The following is a 7,309-nucleotide window of genomic DNA, read 5'->3' as shown; positions in this document are numbered from 1 at the left end:
GGAACAACTTTATATAAGCGTGAAGTTGGCACACTTGCGTCATCTGGTTTTGAATTTTATCCGCAATAACAATGGCACGATGATCATTGTGCCACAATTTTTGCTTGAATTTAAGTAAAATTTTATAATAAAATAATGATAAAATTGCTTTTAAGGTAACCATTATATTTTTAAGAATTATGCCGCTGTTTGTGCGGATAGAAATGATATCCAGGAACATTTCTGCATACTTAACTCAAAAATGACAAATTTGGACTTGTGCCACTATTATTCCTTGGGTGCGACATGTTTTTGTGTTAAATTCTATGGTTTTCATGCTACTTCTTTATTTTATGTTGTGATGATCACTAGCTTAAGCTTCTGTAACTATTTGTTTTCTCATTGTCATTTGTGGTTTATTATTTATCTAGTACATCTATGTATCATAATCTAGTGAGAATAAATTTTATAGCAATGAATATAAATTGAGCCTGATATGTCATGCTATTATATTATTTATTATAGCAATGAATATAAATTGAGCCTGATATGTCATGCTATTATATTATTTATTATAACAATAATTATTGCTACTAAGAAGATTTTTTTTGTAATATATTCATCCTTTGTTAGTTTTATGTTTTTTTTTTGTACATTTTTATTTTATGTTCTGATGATGACACCCACGTTGGCCGCGTGGCTTAAGCGCCGGTCTATAGTGTCGTGGGTCCCAAGTTCGAATCCTGGGTCTGGCAAGTACACAAATTGTATTTCAATTTGTGTATGAGTCAGAGTATGGACCTAATAGGTTGAGCAAGTGGCTGACATCCATTTCTCGTAAAAATAAAATCTGTTTATACAAACCTCCACTACTAGGAGGCCCATATGATCATATTAGGATCGGACATGGTCGAAAGAAAAGAAGATGATCACTAGTATAAAGCTGCATTGACACGATCCAAGTTGACTTGGACCGAGCGCACTCGTACGAGACAGCTTCATACTAATTACTCCTATCCAAGCTAATCTAGGACGCGCTCCAAGTCAACTTGGATCGTACTTGGACCGTGTCAACGCGGTTTAAAAGAGTTGATTTTTGCATTAAGTTTATTTTATGCTTGTATTCTTTATATATTTTATGTTTCTTTGTCTTGAAATTTGACTTTCTGAAATGAAAATTGAACTTAAATATTTTTATTATGGTATCTATGGATTTAACTTTAATCATTAAAAATAATTATAATGTTTAGTAGTATTTTCATGATTGCATCAATTCTCTGTTTTTTTTTGCATTCATATTTAGTTATACACTCTAATCTGATAATAAAGGAGTGAAACATGTTGGAGACATTTAAAAAATAACAACTTTTGTGTTATTCATATTTTGTTAGTTCTATGGTTTTTATTGTACAGTTTTATTTTTTACTTGTGATGCTCACTAGCTTAAGCTTCTGTAAATATTTTTGTTTACTCATTGTCATTATAGCAATGAATATAAATTGAACGTGCGCATCTATTCTATACACAAGACTGCTTTCGGCCGCTACGGCAGCTATGTTGGGTAGGTTTGTATCGATGTATTAGCACTAATTATAACAATTTGCCACATTTTAGAGGGAGATAGACAGTTTTGAATGTTTAGACGGCCAATTTATTGTAATTGTTACAATAAGTGCTAATACTTTGATACAAATATAGACTAGCCTAGATAGCGGCCGAAGGCTGTCTTGTGTATAGAATAGATGCGCTGATATGTTTTGCTGTTATATTATTTATATAACAATACTTATTACCATCAAAAAGTTAAAATTTATTTGTAACAAAATATTTTTATGATTAAAAATTCCTAACAAGACAATTATTATTGTATTGTTATACATATTGTAATGGCGATTTATTGAAAAAATAACACTTTCACAAGGGTGCCTCCAAACCTGTCAGCGCCACAGACCTCCACATACCTAAAACCACCACTGTTCGAGTGTGTACATCAATTTAAAGATTTTTTGTGTAATAAATAACCTATGTAGGTACCTAATGAATTTGCAGACAATTTAAAACTAAAAATGAAAGAGTTTGGCATTCTAAGTCAAACTAAGGGCAGCACTTTGCCTAAGGATGTCACTGGTAATAAATAGTGTTATAGGCTCATTGCGTTGTTTATTCCAGCAGTGACATTCGAAGGCAAACTATTACCCTTTATCGGATTTGAAATATTGATCAATTTTTGGCCTTCAGTTTTATTTTTACCTATTATATTTTATTACCCACGGTGGCTAAACTGAAAAGCCCGTTAATCTTAGGTTTAATGTCGAGGCCAGCACCAATATTTCGAGATGGTTTTGCTGCGGCTGAGCAGACAATTTCTATCCTTTTCTCATTTTCCATCCTAAACATTTAAAAATAAACAGTTGTGTCCTGAATACCAGTTTTTATTTTGTTAACCCATACCTAAAAAAATATGATTCTGCATACGATTCCCATCGGGAACAATGAATTCATTTGTGGTTTTTTTTTCAATGAAAATATTGACATACCGGTAAGGAAATGAATGTTGGTGACATCCTCAATTTTTGTCCTAAAAAATGACTCATATCAAAAAAACAACACCAATCGATATATCGAAAGAAAGTATGATACTCAGTATAAAATTATGCTTGTCCATGAGATTTTTTTTCAAAAACCATCAGCACAGAAAACTCAAGAAACAATATCCAAAAGTCAGTCAAAAAATATCAATAAGTACGTATTTGTTAGCTCTACTTCTACTATGCTTAAAATTTCTTAATCATACACCGAATCAGAATATTCAAAGTGAATAGTACCCACCTTTGTTACTAAAGCGTCAATTACATTGAGCTTCTATACGAGCTGTTTGTTGGCGAATTTACAATCTCCCTGTAAAGTCGCCCAATGTAATCATCGAACAAGCTAACAAGCAGGTTGTAAACACTACCGAGAAAAGTTGAAAGCCGGTCAACTTTACACGCTACACGCCGGCGTGTGGGCCTACTGCATCTGCGCAGTAGAGCGCAGTAGCATCCTCCCGGTAAAAAAACGAACTAAGTTCTGTCAAAATAGTCGCTGGCATGTGGCTTCGTAGCGAATGGAAAGTTTTGTGTGTAATCATCAAATCGCAGTAGCTGAATCGCCCGCTTTTAAATACGTGAACAAACAGCTCGTAAAGAAGCTCAATGTAATTGACGCTTAAGTAATGTGTGTAAAAAATCACAGAATTTGAATGAATATCTCAGGAACACGCTGAAGTAAGCAACAAAGTAGGTTTGAAAATAAATGTAACAAAGACGAAAGTCATGTTCCACTGCTTTACAGGCCATAAAGAGATCCTCATCAATGGCACTCAGCTCGAACAGGTGAAAAGCTACATCTATCTGGGACAACAAGTGTCTATAGATGGATGTATATTTGATGAAATTGTTCGCAGAGTAAAGCTAGGATGGAGTGCTTTTGGCCGCCTGAATAATATCTTCAAAAGTGACCTTCCATTGTGCCTAAAGCACAAAGTGTTCAACCAGTGTGTGCTTCCCGTGATCACATATGCGTGTGAAACATGGACGCTAAGTAAAAGAGAGATCCAGAAACTTAGAGTACGAAGGTGGGTCAATAAGTCCTTAGAAAAGCCGACAGGTGGCGCGACTAGTACTGTAAGCGGTTTGTTTTCATGCAGCGGCACTACCGATTCAGTATGCTGCGAAGTTTCAATCAGATTGGTCGGGTTGTTGTGTGTTTCTCGTACATTTAAAAAAAAAAATTTGCTTGTTTACAAAATTGGAGAAAATTGAGTTTAGAGCTGTTATTAAACATTTTAATATAAAAGGGTTAACAGCAAAGGAAATAAAAAATGAGTTGGATTTAGTTCACGGCATATCTGCTCCTTCACTTGCAACTATTTATAACTGGTTAAATGAATTTAAACGTGGTCGTACATCAACAAAGGATGAACCACGCTCAGGACGTCCTGTAGAGGTGACTACACCAGAAATGATCAATAAAATCCACGATATGGTGATAAGTGACCGAAGATTAAAGTTGAGTGAGATAATTGAGGTTACAGGGATCTCAAAAGGTAGCGTCATTTCTATTTTACATGACAAATTGGGCATGAAAAAAATTTCTGCAAGATGGGTGCCGTGTTTGCTCACAGTCGACAATAAACGCATTAGGGTGGTGGCCTCTAAAGCCCTGTTGTCGCTCATGCAACGCAATCCGGATGAATTTTTTCGTCGCTTTGTGACTGTAGATGAAACATGGATACACCACTATACTCCCGAGACGAAAGAACAGTCAAAGCAGTGGATTGCGAAAGGCGAACCATGTCCAAAGAAGGCGAAAACCGTAAAATCAGCTGGTAAGGTTATGGCTACTGTATTTTGGGATGCACGTGGAATTATTTTCGTTGACTATTTGGAAAAAGGAAAAACAATAACAGGGGATTATTATGCATGTTTATTGGACCAGCTAAAAAACAAAATTGAAGAAAAACGGCCTCATTTAAACAGGAAAAAAATCCTCTTTCATCAGGACAATGCCCGTGTTCACACATGTTTACGATCAATGGCTAAAATTGAAGAATTGAAGTTCGAATTGGTCGACCACCCACCGTATTCGCCAGATTTAGCCCCCAGTGACTTTTTCCTTTTCCCAAACTTAAAAAAATGGCTAAGTGGACAACGTTTTTTTTCAAATGAAGAAGTCATCGATCGGACAAATGCTTATTTTGAGGACCTTCCGAAAACTTATTTTTCTGACGGTTTAAAAAAAATTGAGAAACGTCTAACCAAGTGTATTGAGCTCCAAGGAGATTATGTTGAGAAATAAAAAAAAAATACAAAAATAAAAACTGTTTTAATGCTTTTTTCTTGGAATTATTGACCCACCCTCGTAGCACAACGTGGTATGGAGAGGTGCATGCTGGGCATAACGCGAAAGGACAAAAAGACGAATGAGTGGATTAGGAAGCAGACATGAAGATGTAATAGAGTTTATTAAAAGCCTTAAATGGAGATGGCCTGGATACGTAGCTCGAAGAAGAGACAAGCGTTGGACAAATCTAGTCATCCAGTGGTATCCAAGAAGTACAAAACGTCCGCAAGGTAGACCTAGAGGCCGCTGGATCGATGAAATGATAAAGTTCTGCGGAAGTACGTGGCAACGCAATGCACAGGACCGAGAGAAGTGGAAGCAGCTTGAAGAGGCCTTCATCCAGTAGTGGATAGATTCAGGCTGATGATGATGATGATGATCTCAAATCAATATTGATCAATTCAGTCAATTCCTAAATTGAATATTTTCAATTTCCTTAATTATTTACAACTTCAATTAGTTATCTATTTAAAAATAGCCTCATGTGTTTCTGAATTATAATTATTATGTTAGATAGAACATAACTATTTGATTTTTTTTTTTACTTGTTTCCCTATAGAACAGTGGTTCTTAACCTTGTTGGACCCTTCTTAATTGGAAAATTAATTGGAAAAATAAAATATGATTTTTTTCAAATTCAAAACATAGGTATATATTTTACTGGTGCACAGAATGAACCGTGCATCAACATCACTGTGTTCAAAGAACAAAACCATTAAAACATGATTTTCACACAAAAACAAAAACATAATAATGAATATTTACTGCAAATCAGTGTGACTTCTGTTGTTGCCTTTCAGAGACCAGTTCAGAAATGCGCGGCTTCACCTTGGCAACTGTCATTTTCGCAACAAAGTCTGTTCCTTTTCTTCGTTCTTATGTCCAGCATCCTCGAAAAGGATTCCTTGCAAATATATGTTGTAACAAACGGTATAAAAATCTCCAGAGCTTTCTTAGCAATAACAGGGTACGTTTCCATTTGTTGACACCAAAACGTTGCGAGCGTTTTTGTTCTGAAGAGTTGCTGTTGAACCTGGCTCTGCTGAATTTCAATGATTTCATGGTGGTATTCATCATTGACATCTGTTGTCTCAACACTAAACTAAATCGTATGAGTCGGGTGTGTCTTGACCTCCGCCGAACCCCTGAGACTGACTCACCGAACCCCTGGGGTTCAATGGAACCCCGGTTAAGAACCACTGCTATAAAAGTATGACAAGCATCAATATGCTTGAATTATTTTAGTTCAATAAGGAACCACATAAAATGTTTCCTTATAGAACTATGAACTTGAAGAATGCAAAGAAATTCCATATGGAATTATTTGCTTTTATTAATTGTAGAGGTTTTTATTATTTTTTTTTTCTTATTGTTTTATGTAGCTGTCACGATTTTGTATCAAATGTCATCATTAACTCAAAACACCAAAATTTTGAGTTGTTTCCTTATAGAACTAGGGTATCGTTATGCTTGGCTGAAGTTGAAGTAGGCTGCGGCAGGCTGAGGGTTCCGGGAAAGTCGATGGCTCGGTCAGCCCTTTTGCGGTAGTCTCCTGCGGGAGACCTTCATCTTGTATCAATGTGTTATCGAAATTTTGTGCATTTGTAATCAAGTAGGTACTTACCTTAATTGCACTCGTATGGTTTTTTATCGGTGTGGACCATATGTAGTAATTTAACAGTGCTGGATTCAGTGCATTTATATTTTGTAATTTTGCACACGTACCTATCGTTTATTATCGGAATGTGTCATACTGTCGTTCGCTGGTTACTATCTGCGGGTCTATTCTATACACAAGTCGACTATCGACCGATTAAGTGATAAATGTTATCACTTTATCATATTATTATGTGTTGAGGTACCTACCTATTATAATTGTTACAATAAGTTAGCCGTCTACATAGTCGAAACTGTCTATCTCGCTCTAAATTTTATCACAGTCAAGAGGTGCTGTTAAAATATAGCACTTATTGTAATTGTTACAATAAGTGCTAATACTTTGATACAAACTAGGTACCCTAGTTAGCCATTCTAGTGGCCGTAAGCAGCCTTGTGTATAGAATAGACCCGCTGACGAACCAACCGCTTCATGAAAACCGCCATTTTTTACAGGTATATTAGAAACAGTGTGATGATACATTTATGTTAATTTCAGTGTTGGGCAGTGACATATTGTGGGAATATGCAGGGCATTCGTTGCTTAGGGGGCAACAAATGAATGAATGAATAATAAAAGTAATAAAAATGGAATTGGTAAATTAATATTTCGTTTTATTTTAATTAATATTACAAAGTATTTCCATTATAAGCATTAGCATAATAAATAATGCTGAGCTCTACGGACTGTACGAAGATTGCAGCGCAGTACAATCAATTAAGATTGGGAGACTGCGATGGCTGGGTCATGTGCACCGTATGAATGACAATGAACCGGCAAAGAGAGTGA

The sequence above is a fragment of the Rhyacophila brunnea genome, unplaced genomic scaffold (assembly GCF_057557595.1).
Source record: "Rhyacophila brunnea isolate RB1 unplaced genomic scaffold, BYU_Rbru_1.0 scaffold_13, whole genome shotgun sequence".
Taxonomy (NCBI): domain Eukaryota; kingdom Metazoa; phylum Arthropoda; class Insecta; order Trichoptera; family Rhyacophilidae; genus Rhyacophila; species Rhyacophila brunnea.
Note: the sequence above shows the minus strand (reverse complement) of the source record.